The sequence below is a fragment of the Salvelinus alpinus genome, chromosome 21 (assembly GCF_045679555.1).
Source record: "Salvelinus alpinus chromosome 21, SLU_Salpinus.1, whole genome shotgun sequence".
Classification (NCBI taxonomy): domain Eukaryota; kingdom Metazoa; phylum Chordata; class Actinopteri; order Salmoniformes; family Salmonidae; genus Salvelinus; species Salvelinus alpinus.
The window spans coordinates 23335206-23349622 of record NC_092106.1 but is presented as its reverse complement, the minus strand read 5'-3'; the positions used below and the strand labels follow the sequence as shown (position 1 = coordinate 23349622).

The 14417-nt window shown below is 39.5% G+C and overlaps 1 protein-coding gene across 3 annotated transcripts in view; it reads right to left on the bottom strand.

The window, feature by feature from the left end:
* LOC139548077 (leucine-rich repeat and fibronectin type III domain-containing protein 1-like) overlaps positions 1–14417 on the bottom strand; it is a 133224-nt gene that overhangs the window by 11614 nt on the left and 107193 nt on the right. For all 3 annotated transcript variants that reach the window (XM_071357402.1, XM_071357399.1, XM_071357400.1), the window contains exon 3: positions 13315–13441. The gene's annotated coding sequence lies outside the window, so the exon portion shown is untranslated. The remainder of the gene's footprint in view (positions 1–13314; positions 13442–14417) is intronic.

The following is a 14417-nucleotide window of genomic DNA, read 5'->3' as shown; positions in this document are numbered from 1 at the left end:
AGGGGGCATATTATTGTGGCACTGGTGGCACAAAATCACAGGTCTGACTGCATGGAGATGCTTGGGAATATGTTCACACCGGGGTACCATGTTGTGGGTGTTTCAGCGGAAGGGGGTATATCTGACCTTCATCATCTAGGACGTGACAATGGTTAATCAAATCTCCCCATTTCTGCCCATTTTCTTTGCATCGTTTTGCAGGCCTTCTCATACAGCTGCAACTGTATATGCATTCGTTAATCAAGACCTTTCTTGAGTTGGGCTCTGGGATGGTACAACTGTTGAGAATGTGAATCTATGGTTGTTGTGGGGGAAAGGGGTTGAGTGTGTATGAGTGTGTGGGTGTGTGTGCATCCCACAACTTTTGTGAGGGAGTAAAAGATTTTAGGGACAATATAGGATGATTCACAATAATAGTTTGCTAATATAATAATTGCTTGCCATAATATAATTTTGGTAATGGGGAGACTGGTGAGAGATAAAAATCCTTTGCTTAAATTGCCTACATTACTACAAATATTAATTACGTAAAATAAGATAAACATGATTTTTTTTAAATATACACATACATACATACATACATACATACATACATACATACATACAGTTGAAGTCGGAAGTTTACATACACCTTAGCCAAATACATTTAAACTCAGTTTTTCACAATTCCTGACATTTAATCCTAGTAAAAAATCCCTGTCTTAGGTCAGTTATGATCACCACTTTATTTGAAGAATGTGAAATATCAGAATAATAGTAGAGAGAATAATTTATATCAGCTTTTATTTTTTTCATCACATTCCCAGTGGGTCGGAAGTTTACATACACTCAATTATTATTTGGTAGCATTGCCTTTAAATTGCTTAACTTGGGTCAAACCTTTCGGGTAGCCTTCCACAAGCTTCCCACAATAAGTTGGGTGAATTTTGGCCCATTCCTCCTGACAGAGCTGGTGTGACTGAGTCAGATTTGTAGGCCTCCTTGCTCGCACACGCTTTTTCAGTTCTGCCCACAAATTTTCTATAGGATTGAGGTCAGGGCTTTGTGATGGCCATTCCAATACCTTGACTTTGTTGTCCTTAAGCCATTTTGCCACAACTTTGGAAGTGTGCTTGGGGTCATTGTCCATTTGGAAGTCCCATTTGCGACCAAGCTTTAACTTCCTGACTGATGTCTTGAGATGTTGCTTCAATATATCCACATACTTTTCTTTCCTCATAATGCATTCTATTTTGTGAAGTGCACCAGTCCCTCCTGCAGCAAAACACCCCCACAACATGATGCTGCCACCCCGTGCTTCATGGTTGGGATGGTGTTCTTCGGCTTGCAACCCTCCCCCTTTTTGCTCCAAACATAACGAGGAGCAGTGGCTTCTTCCTTGCTGAGCGGCCTTTCAGGTTCTGTCGATATAGGACTCGTATGACGGCTGCGTGGTCCCATGGTGTTTATACTTGCATACTATTGTTTGTACAGATGAAGGTGGTACCTTCATGGCGTTTGGAAATTGCTCCCAAGGATGAACCAGACTTGTGGAGGTCAATTTTTTTTCTTCTGAGGTCTTGGCTGATTTATTTTGATTTTCCCATGATGTCAAGCAAAGAGGCACTGAGTTTGAAGGTAGGCCTTGAAATACATCCACAGGTACACCTCCAATTGACTCAAATTATGTCAATTAGCCTATCAGAAGTTTCTAAAGCCGTGACATCAATTTTTGGGAATTTTCCAAGCTGTTTAAACGGCTTTTTACAACCAACTAATTGCAGCAGTACCACAAAAATGGAAGAGGCAATTAGAAGGGGGAAAAAGTAAGGAACTTGTCTGTCAGCCCTGAATTAAAGGTTGAAGAAAATGGTGATTAAAAAAACATATACTCATTTCATTTAAGGACCAAAAAATTGACAGCTGTGCCATGTAAATGTCAAAATATTTGGAAAGAGAATTTCCATGTACTTATTCCATGGCACATGGTTTATGAATTAACACTCAAAACAACGGCGGATTCAAAACTTCATATTTTTCAATTTAAATTATTATACAAAATTCTTGCAACCAATAGAATGGTATATATATGGGGGATACAATCTTCCCAGCTCTGCAGATTTTGCTGTGAGGAGGCAGAGTCATTAGATCATTTATTTTGCTACTGTCCAGATGTAGCTCGTTTTTGGTCACAGGTCCAGGAATGGCTGAAGAATTGCAACATTTACCTACAACTAACGGTGTAGATAGCCATACTGGGTGATTTGAAAATTCATAGTCAATCAATAATATAATAATTATTTTAGCGAAAATGTTTCTATAATTTATAATCTGTATAAAGCTATGAGAATAGAAAGGTTCAGTACTTTTGTGAAGCATCACAGCACAGTTGAAAAATAGAAATCCAAAATGGATGGTGTTAAGAGATAGATAGATAGGAGGGGTTGAATGGAGCTGAAGGGTGGGACTAATAACAACAAGATAACCAATGTAAAACATACGGGGTCTGTAAAATGTATATAGGTTCAGAAATGTTGTGAAATAGCACAGTTACAAATAGAAATCAAACTGGATGGACATCAGACATAGAGGAAGGACTAAAAACAAACAAAATATAACTATTGTAAAATAGATTGTGTCTGTAAAATATGTATAATATGTATAAACTGAAGGTAGAATCCTAAGTGCTATTGTTTATTTGTTTACTCCAATTGGGGGAGGGTTGGTAGGGTTTGCAGGGAATAATAAAGGTATATTCAAAAAAATATGTATGAATGTTTATGCATACAAATATGGGTATGTATGTATGTATGTATATATATATATTTATTTATTTATTTACCCCAAAAAGATATGGGGGATTGGAAATGATGCAGACAATTACATTGATGGAAGCAACCATCTATCCTCAATATTAAAGCTGATCCCCCCCCCTCTATAAAAAATAATCCTTCAAAGAGGAAGGTTTAACTTCTGCTTAGTACTGGTTGTGATGGATCATGGACTATTTGGAATATCTAAATGAAGACCATTATCCACTACAGAGGCCAGCCAGACGAGTACTTGTGGATAGGAGTAATCCATTAAATTACTTTGATGAAATAGCTTTTCGAGGCCGCTTTCGTATATACAAATAAAATGCATTGGAGATAATATCTTTGATTGAGCCTAGACTTTCCTCTCTGTCTCAAAGAGGAAGGCCTTTACCCAATTCTCTCCAAGTTCTGGTCACTTTGAGGATTTTGGCATCTGGAATCTTTCATCGGGAAACTGGTGATTTGTGTGGTGCCTGTGAAGCAACGGTGTGTAAAATAGTTCCGTCTGCAGGGCCATTTGTGAACTGAGGAGTCATTACATCAAGTTTCCTGATGCTGCTGGCCAAGCCAACATTAAAGTGCAATTCTATGAACATGGACACTTCCCAGGAGTGATTGCTGTATAGATGGATGTCATGTTCCCATCAAGTGTCCATCAACTCCTGATGCTGAGGAGTACAGGAACTGTAAGAACTGGTTTCCATCAATGTTCAAGGTGTATGCACTCCTAATTTAGAGTTTTCAAACATTGTTGCCCGTTGGAAAGGTGCAACTCACGATTCAAGGATTTTTCTCATATCTTCATTGTGTGCTCAGTTTCCGAGAGGACAACATTGCGGACTACTACTTGTTGACAGTGGATATGGTCAGAGTAACTCTTCAATTCACTCCATACATAAATCCCACAACAGCTGAGCAGCAAAGATCCAACCGAGCTCATATCCGCACGAGATGGATGGTCGGGCGTGTTTGGAGTATGGAAAAATACATTTCAGTGTTTACACAATACACTTAGTTTCAAGCCAAGAAGATGCTGCAAGGTGATCATTGCTACAGCTGTGCGGCACAACTACCTGAAGCAGCATTGCTGCCCTGATCCTCCAATGGAAGATCAGGATCAAGCAGATGTGCCCATGGCTGAGGCAGGCAATGACCAACGAGAACTTGCACACAGAGTTGCTTTCACATTGCAGCACTTCAACTAGATGAGATGGATTATTTTTGCTTTGATAATGTTTGTTCTGTACACAATTCAAATAGCATGCAGTAAAATGAGTGACTAAACCAAGGCTGGTTTAAAATGTAGTTTGTGGTGATTAAAATACTCTCACTCATGAATATCCAAGTGACAAAACATTTATTTTTTTACATATGATATTGTTCACCACGGCTGGTAAATCACAATTGTCTCATTACTGTAAATTGTTGGGATCATACCTCTCTCTTCCAACTTCATATCCAATTCAACCTGTAGAATTCTTATTTTCATTTCATGTTCTTCCCTCAGATATTTCATTTTATGCTCATGAAATTCTCTGTTTTTTCATGCATGGTCATCTTTTTTGTTCTCTGCTGAAAGGTGGTGGCAGCATCTTCTCTCAGGGATGCTATAGCAGATGGAGGGTACACACTCACTGTGCACTGGCTCTTCCAACCTGTTCAGATTCCTTTCCTCTGGAAAAAGAACACTGTCAGAAGCACAAATAAACTAATATGGTCGTTAGAATGAAAGAAGAATAAAGATTGACACAGACAGTGGAATATATTTACCAAAGGAAGTAACCAATTTACTTTCTTTGGTATATGTACCATTTGTGCTCAGTTCTTCATCTGAACTGTCCAAATGGTCATCGTCTGGTATACCATCCAGAGGTTGCTGGTGCTCTATTATTCCAGACAGCAAGTCACTCAATTCATCAGACTTGTCTTTTTTTGGTGGTCCACCACCAGTAGTAAATCGCTCTCTTCTGATCTCTGCATTCTCTCTTTTTTAAAGCCAGTTTAAGGTTCTTCCACAGAGTGTAAAGGCAGATATCATTCAATATAAGTGATGTCACAAAAATATGAATATGAGAAATGTGAAATACTGATAAATGAAGATATCTCACCTGAAGTTGTTGTACTCTTCTTGTGGTTACATTGTCATTTGCATTGAATTCACTGTAAATTGCAGCCCAACCACTCTTTTTCTTTAGCAGCAGTATGGCTTTTACTTTTCAATAACTAGATGGTTTGACACAATGTGTTTTAGTAGCGTTTTTTCATACTCACTAAAGTTTTTTGAACAAATAATGTTTTGTCTCAAGATTCACACCAGTGATGTTTTTTCTTATTTCATTCTGGGTTTTTATGAGCACCATTAGACCAACAGCATGTGCTGATACTTAACCTAATCAGGCTTAACCCAGGTGTTCTCATTTAGGCTTACTTACCTTACTCCAGGACTCCATAGTCTCCGACTAACTAAGCCAAATTTAAGCCACGTTCATGAAAGCTACTTAAATGTCTTAGTTTAACTAGTACACATTAAGGCCTACTCTTGGCTTAATCTAAGCACCGTCTGTGAAACCGGCCCAATGTGTATGTTGTGTAGTAAGCTGTTAGTAGCCCATGTGCCTCACCCTAATAATTTGGTCTATTTTCACCAACGTGATATTGTAAACACATAACGTTAGTAGTTGTGGTGCTTGGCTTGCACGTGCAAATTCAGCACACACAACATTCTATAATAGAATTGTGTTACTTTACGTGTCAAATTAAAAGCTTATTTAACGCGTCAGATAGTGTTACATAACGTATATTTTTTGACACGCAAAGACCCAAATGGCGTTCAATTAGCCTCACCCTAATAATTTGGTCTATTTTCACCTCTTAATTTCGCTTACTAATCTAACTTGGTGGTGCACAAATAGCCTATAACCTGTTTTAATTAAATGTAATCATCAAATATTGTAAGAGCTTTCATTGTCTGTTTATATGCCCCCTTTATTTACCCTACGGTTCTGACTGGTACAGGGAGAACACTAAGAACGGCCCATGTTCTGAATTATGTCGCTGTACATTCCAAAAGTGCTGAACAAATAGTTATATTGACTACGTTCGTTGTCGCTCGCTCATTAATATCTTAATCGAAATCTTATCCGCTTGTCGTCCACTTATGCCATCATTTGTAGTCAAATCTTCATAATGAGTTTAAAACCATGATTTTGCATTATAATCTATTAAATTATTCCAATATACGACTATTCATTATCAATTAAAAGTCTAACGACATTCATTAATTATTCAGAACATTTCTTAGTTAAATAACCTCAAAAACTAGTGTCTGATATCTAATTAACAAATTAGCCCCTACCCAGAGGGAACTCCTCAAGGTTGTTCTTTGAAATGTATTATCAAAACATCTGACCAATCCACACAGAATATCAAGAATGTCAATTCCCCATTGTCTTTGGGATCTTCTTATTCAAATTATCAATGCAAGCAAACAACATAGTGTATTTTCAGCAATGCTAAAAGAGCGCCTCAGTTTTTCATTTTTTTCATGTCAGGACAGTAAATGATATGAAACATTCTCTGCTATCAACACATTTATATCAATTAAAATCTAATTATTGCGAATTTGAATGCAACATTGTAAATGGTCAATTATAACTGACCACAAGGAAAACAATGTCCTATCCATAGTTCAGAAAAGGCCACCTCATTGTATACAAACCCACAACGTGGTCAAGTAATGCTTATTTTTTTCATATGTGACTGTCAGGCGAGAGTAAATTCCAATTAGACAATGTAGGCAGTGAACTTTTAGCTGCCCCACAGTGACTCTCGTCAGGAAACTGGCATAATTATTGACAGGCTGAGTTCATTGGAGTCAATTCCATCTCCGCCACTAAGCCAAGCTCTGTGTGGTGCTACACAACCCTAGGGAGTTCTGGTCACATCGTCTCAGAGGGAGAATACCTTGGTAAATAGAGAACATTTGCATTTTATAATTATAGCCACATGCAAATGGCGAAAAGGATGCAGAGTGATGTGCCTTGTCTTTTCAATTACAAAGCTCACCCAAAAACTTGTCAGGGAAACTACAATAATTGAAAAGTACTAACTAGACTCACAGCCTTTAATCATAGCAAATTCCTGAGAAGGAAGACTTTGCCATCCTACTAAATTGTAAGAAGGATTAAATAGTTATTTGAACAACAAGTAATTGTCAGAGGTTTATTCTACACCTACATTAACGTTTTGCTAGTCTTTTTCCTGAGATCCAAGGAAATCAAAATGGTTTTGCTCCACAGTGAATTTGAACAGGCTGTGAATTTGAAGAGTAAATGTGTGTGAGCCTTGATTGAGCCTTGAGACAAATGATGTGCTTGATTTATATTGAATGATTAGTTTTCTATTATTTGATGAACACAACAGTGTTCCCATGCTCAACAAACAAATAATGCCACTTGGCTGCCAACAATCACTGAATACAGTACATGCCAACAATCACTGAATACAGTAAGTGCTCTGTACAGAATCCCTGCTCTGAAGTAATACCAAACAAATTGTACCCTGATACATCCTTCTCCACAATGCCCGGATTAGGTCCATGAAATTCTTCATTAGGATGGTTTGGAAAACGGAAACGACAAACTATGCATAATGGAATTACTGGATGTGGTGTTTTTCAAGCCAAACTGAATTAAGCGTAAATTGTAACCACAGAGCCAAAAAGCCTCCTCCCGTCAGTTCCCTTAATTAGTATAATAATCAGGACAATCCTCTTATTTGAGATGGCCACTTGCCCATTTTAAGTATGCTGTGAGAAGTTGGGCATAGCTCTGTGCTGAGAATAAGAAATAAAGGCATTTTAACATTTCACAGTTAATGCTAAACTGAGAACACTTGGAGAGCAATTCATCTAAACTTATTTTTTTTTATGTTTCTTGTTAAATTAATGCATAGAGGTCAGCCATAAGGGCAGTATATTTAAGCAATATGGCACTGGGGGGTGTGGTAAAGGGCTGTTCTTACATACCACACGACGCAAAGCAGAGTGCCTGGATACAGCCCTTAGCCGTGGTATATTGGCTATATACCACAAACCCCTGAGGTGCCGTATTGCTATTATAAACTGGTTACCAACAGAATCAGAGCAGTAAAAATAAATGTTTTATCATACCACGGCTGTCAGCCAATCAGCATTCAGGGCTCGAACCACACAGTAAGCAAGTAAATTACTGTATGTTATTGTATAACCTGATATCAGATAAATTCCTGCAACACGTGTCCTCTAGGCTAGTTGCTGTTATCCGCTATCCTATCATACAGCTTTAGGACATTGGGCAGCTGTACAAAAACTCCCGGTTTCTTTATTCAAGGACAGTATTGTGTTCTCTACCGCTTTTGTCCGCCTGGTATATGCTAACAAAATTGTTCACAGGTATGTCAGGGACAAGGGAACAGTATGAATACAAACTGAAACTTTAATCTATGCTTTCAAATTGCTAACATTTTCCAAGCTGAATAGATCAAGTATAGGAGTTGTCATGATTGTTGAAGAAATCCACCAAAAATAATACTATTTTCCTGACTGTCCTTAACTTTCCCAGAAGTAGGAGTGTGGATGATTATTTGATTGTCTAGACCGTTTTTAAAGTTCACAAAGTCACCAGGCAATGATAGATATAACATAGCACATTTAATTGATGCTGCTTAATTATCCCATTGAGATTGATCCGAAATGGATGCATTCCTATTGTGAAATACTTATTTTTTTATAGGCACTTGGAAAAGAAACATTAAAATGAGATGGAATAGTGCAAACATGATAAAGGGCTAAAAACTATGCAATTTCAAGACTATTACCACTTTGTTTATTCTGAAAGCATTTTTCACCTGAAATACCATTGACATCCAAATTATCAAGTGGAGATATTTAGACTGCAAGTAGATAAACAAATTCTACTCCACTTGAATTCTGAAGATCCCTGATGTAATAAAACACTTTTGTGCACGGTTTATTCTATCAATGTAAATAGTAAAAAAAAAAAAGGGACTGTAGAAAAAATAATACTGATAGTAACCTACTCTGTTTGTTGAAGATAATAGAGGATTGATTGATTCATGATGATTAAAAGTAGTAGTCTGCTCCAGCCGAAGACAAAGAAGGAGATAGTAGAGGTTGGGATATGGAGGTGGATATCAATCCCAGAGGCCAGTGGGAGCTGTCTAGTCTGTGCTGAGTAGTATTCAGTCAATGTTCCATGTGTCCACTGGTTGTTGTTGCATTAATGAATCGTCCCTTCGGCTGTGAACCACCAGGAAACAGTCGGTCACTGACTGCATCACCATTTTTCTTTAGCTACCGTGGAAATGAGCTGCTTGCAGTCTTAAAGCAATGCCTTAGGGAGGTAAACACAACTTAAATTTCTCAGACATCTGACCTTTCTAGCCCACTTCTAATAGCACAACATCTCTGGAGGGGGTGTGGGGTATCTGAAATTGCTTCTCATTTTCTGTTACTGGCTAATTAATAATTTGGAGACATGAAATCAAGATTTAAAGGATAATGGTCCACAAGCTAATATTGGTGCTGATTTAATAGTGTGACTATTAAGTTTCAGTAATTTCAGCGTCATGAACAGTGACTTTTGGTTATGATGTATGGTCTGAGACAGCTACGCTATGGCATATTAAATAAATAGGTATGCTTAAGGTCTAATATTTCTATTTTAAATGTCTTCTTGGGTAATACGCCTGCAATAAGTGCATTCCCTTTCAGCTCTGTTGTGGTAATACTGGTAAGACAACCACATTTAGATTTAGAGTAACAGAAAATATTGCTTCTGATGCACCTAAAGTTTATAATCAGTGAAAAACAAGTCAATACAAATGTAAGCCTTTAACTTGAGTTTTGGCCAATGTAGTTGCTGCGGCACTGTTTTATGTTCACAACATTCAGACTGCACATTCATTATTTTGCATGGGACAGATTTACAGACTCTGTCTAATAAACCCTGAATTAAACTCTCATTTCTTTGGTTTCAAATCTCCCACCCTGTGTTTATGCAATTTACCACCCTGCACCAGGCTTAATCTTTAACAGCAAAGCAACCTGCTCGGTACCATTATTACACTTTAATATAGCCCTGCTCCTGCAACTCATCCAGAAAGCTAAAGCCAGGCGAGCTCATTGTGCTGCCAGGGCCACTTATATCAGGCCTGCTTCATGTGCCGCTCCTTCTCCTTACTCCCCCCTACCCATGAGCCAATGCAAATGACAGTAACAGCTTGGATGTGACTGTAATCTCAAGTGGTGCGAGCTCTGCTCCATGGCCAGGCATGAAGGCTGAGAGGAGTGCTGCCAGGCGTCTTTGAGGACACTCTGTCTGTCTCCCATATGCTAGAGCAGACAATGGAAGGAGAGGAGGCTCACAACCTGTTGCTCATCTGCCTGCAGTCTCATGGTGCTCTCCCACTCCTTCTAAGTGCTTCATAAAATGAGAGCAGTAGGCTGGGCTCCTCCTTCCATGGTCTTGTTTACTCTGTTGCACAGATGGACACCAATACTGCCTGGATGAGATATTGGCCCTCTCACTGATCATAGCACCAATACACTGAACAGGCCATTCAACATTTTTTAGAAGCAATAGCTGCTTTTCAATAGTGAGAGTGAGGATAGTGAAATACATTCTTATGCACAGCTGGCATACCACAGGTGCCATTAACTTGACTGAGGAACACATAACAAATCTTGTTGGGAAAGCAACCTCTGTTGACGGATACACTGAAACTGAAAGTGAATTGATACATAAATGCATTTTGGTTGTCTTTTTCAACTAATACATCAATGCAATAAGGCAATGTTTCACCACAGTTCCTTGATAGTAGTGCAAAGTTCTGGTTATATTAGCCAGTTGACTCTTTTATACTACTGAAACGATATCCATTAGATCTAAAAACATTATTCATAATAATTCACATGAATATTCATGCATGTAGTATGATGAAACTTTGAAAGTAAATATTTCAAATCTGTCCCACAGAGTGGTGGAGTTCTATTACTGTGGTTGCTGTTTGGTAGAACAACGAGGTCACAGAGATATCTATCAGAACTGACTACTACATGTTTCCATATCTTTGATCAGGGACTTCAGAAGAGTTTGGAGAACGGGCTCTGTTCATGTTGATGTCTGATGGGAAGAATGAGTTACAGAAACCTCAGAGGAGTAGGACGAAGACAACAACCACACAATAAACAAACAGTCAACAATGCATCTGAAAAAGCCAACGGACATCTAAATGAGTGAGTGGTGGATCAGATAAGGCTGATTCAGTGAGTCTGTTACGTTCTGCATGTGTTCACCAGCGGAGAGCGCATCTGTGCACATGACCAGATATTAACTAAGTAAGAGGAAACAGCAAGAGGTCAAACATATAACCCGCTGAGCCCCCCCCCCCCCCCCCGTGTCTCTGTCACACAGCCATTGTGTCTGGTTTGGTGTTATGGTTTTCATGTGATTTGAGGTTACCTGAAAGCTTGACTAAGATAGATGCATATTTTAGCCAATAAAAAAAAGTTTTGTCTTTCATCACTTCACTACTAGGAATGTTCACCAAATGATGCTGAGATTCAGTGTGATACGGCTGGTCATATGGTTTAATTTGGTGGATGATTAGTGGACAAATAACAGGGATTGAGCCTAGCAGAGAAAGTATGTGCGTCCCAAATGGCAGCATATTCCCTATATAGTGCATACCTTTGACTAGAGCCCTAAGGGCCCTGGTCAAAAGAAGTGCACTGTAAAGGGATGATGGTGCAATTTGTGATTCAGAGAGTGTCTTGGCATCATGGCAGAACTGAACCCCCCTGAGTACGCCTTGAGCCTCCCCTCTACAGCTTATTACTCTGCCTCGCTCAGCCTCCCATACTTGGTATTCCAGGAACCAGAGAGGGAAAGGTTCAGATTACTTTGAGGGGAGAGATCTGACCACACATGAGATGGGAGGAGGAAAAGGAGGAGAGCGCTGGGTAATGTAATGTCGCTGAGTCTTATCCTTTCTTCTTCATTGGATTGGGAGGGTTTGAGGGGTGATACCTCAACTTAACCTCCGTCTTAGTCCTGCTTTGCTCTGATTCTTGAGTAAACACTCATATTTACTACCTGTTTACAGAGCACTTTGTAGGCTCAGATGAATGTGAATAGAGATGAACTGGGAGAGGTCCTCTACTTGTTATGCATGTTGGTATCACCTGCATCATCCCTGACAACTATTAAACTGCAGACAAAAGAACAGCTGGATCAAAGATGTTAAACAAATATGATTGGACCAGAATGGACCAGCTTCTTACAGACATTCAATAAATTACTTTTTTTATTTTTTATTTATTGACGGGTATTTCAGTAAAATATACATATCTTGACAGTGCCTAATTAAACACGGAAGCATTCTTTTTTATGACACCAACCCATCAGAAATTCTTATGGTGCAAGGAAATATGCAGAGGCATCCATAAAGCATGACTATTGCAGACATTGCTTGTTATCAGAAGGGGTGGGGGTGTGTGTGTGGCGGGATGGGTGGGTGTGTAGGGCGGTGAGTGCACTAGCTAAGCTCAGCTCAGTAACACAAGCTGGCTAATTAGCATTGCCCTCTCATTCCCTTATGAGCAGGGGAGGACAAGTGGGAGACATCATATTTCTTTGTTAGAAGCATTGTGCGTCCCCTCTGACCACAGGAACCACAGGAGTTCTGACCACAAGGGGTCACAGAGTAGACAGCGTAATCCACCATCCCCACCAGCCCCCTGTGGGAATGGCCACCAGCTAGCTCTCCCTTCCCTTACAAAACCAATGCCCTCAGCTCAGACAACACTACTGGCATCACATAGACCTACTGGATCATCATTTACTTTAAGCAATAGTTACTGTGAAGTGATATTTTCAGGCTACATGTCTGCTTGTCCCGACTCCAGTTAGAAAACAGATGTTATGGGAGAAACAGGTACGTATTGCACAGCTCTTTGAAGCACACTGATCTCTGGCTGGTTGCACTCTGAAGACACAGCAGAGATGATTAAACTGGATCCTCTGGTGTACTACGGCTTTAATTAATAGACTCACATTACATATGATTTAGACAGTGATTAACTGCCTTTACATCTCTCCTTTATGTGGGGTTTATTAGCGAAAAGAAAGCCCTGGTCTGTTTTGGGCTTTGTCAAAGTAGCAGAACAGGTCATTTGAATAATTGGTCATGCACCAGTGGCCTTGATGATGGAACAGTTTGTTGTTGTTGTTGTGTTTTTTTGTAGCTGGAACAGCTGGTTCCCAACTACTAGTGATCTCCATAATCCTGCCTCTGAAAGTATGTGATGATGCACTCCCTCCCTAACGAGAGAGGTCGCTTCCGCACTATGAAAAGTTGCCCCGGGTAGGGGAACAACAGACTGCAACTGCTTAAGTCAATTTGCAGTGGCTCGGTAAACAAGGCGTGGGGAGGGTTGAAAACAGCCCAGGCTACTCACCAGATATCAAGCTCTGGTCTCCATGGCAGATATCACATGGGTATAGGCATCCCGTCCGTCTGGCAGTCAGTCACAGCTCTGGGAGTAGGACGACGCCCACTGGCATTAGAGAGAAACACCTAGAGGCCTGGAAACACAAGATAACATCTCTGGTTAAAACAGTGTAACTGAGGCTAAACTAAGTTGATGCTCAGAGCCATGGGAACTTTCCCTGACTGATTGAACACATTGTTTGAGGTTGGTCATCTGTCCATTCAATATTCTTAGAAAAGAAGACAGTACTCCCAGAGACAAGCAGTGAGACATTCATAATTTAATTGACATATCTACTCCTTTTCCACCTGGCAGCTTTGGTGAGATGTGAACACTGATCTGATTATGAGACACAACTGAAGAAAGAAACACAAACAACAGGGGAAAAAAGGGAGTTCCAGATAGAATGACTATGGCTGTGTATCCCATCATGAATATTTCATTGCATTATTGTAGCTGAAGAAGAACAAAGTGTAAAGAGGAACATTATGAAAAAAAGTATTATATTTTGACAAGAGCTTGGAATCTATTATCCCTGATTCTTCTTCTTTCCTGATGAAGCTTTTAAAAGAGAACAGAGGTGATTCACTTTGGTGGCTTTATACCCATAAACTGTAGCGAATCACCCCTTATGATAAATTACCCGACTCCATGAGAATGTACACCCGTGTTAAAGACTAGCTTTGGAAACAATTTTTACTGCTAGAAACAAATAAAAAAACTTCAGAGGTATTGCCAAGGTCGTAAGTCTTCGGTTTTCTCACTTGACTCAAAAATTTTAAACAACCTACGTAACATGTTACAAGTCCGGCAGCAGAGGCAAGCAATGCTACATAGGTTACCATATTGCTCTCATTTGTCTGCACAGAGCCCCTCATTTATGAAAACAGAATTCTCTACTCAGGGTTGCCATCTATTTGTATTTAGAATGGGGTTCCAGGGTTGTCACCTCCAGCTATTCATCCATCCAATTAAGTACTGTATTTACGATGGAAGCTTTTTCTGAGTGTTACTTTCAGTCCCACCTTCTGTAATCCAATTCCACTTAGAGACTTTGCATCACGTAGGAG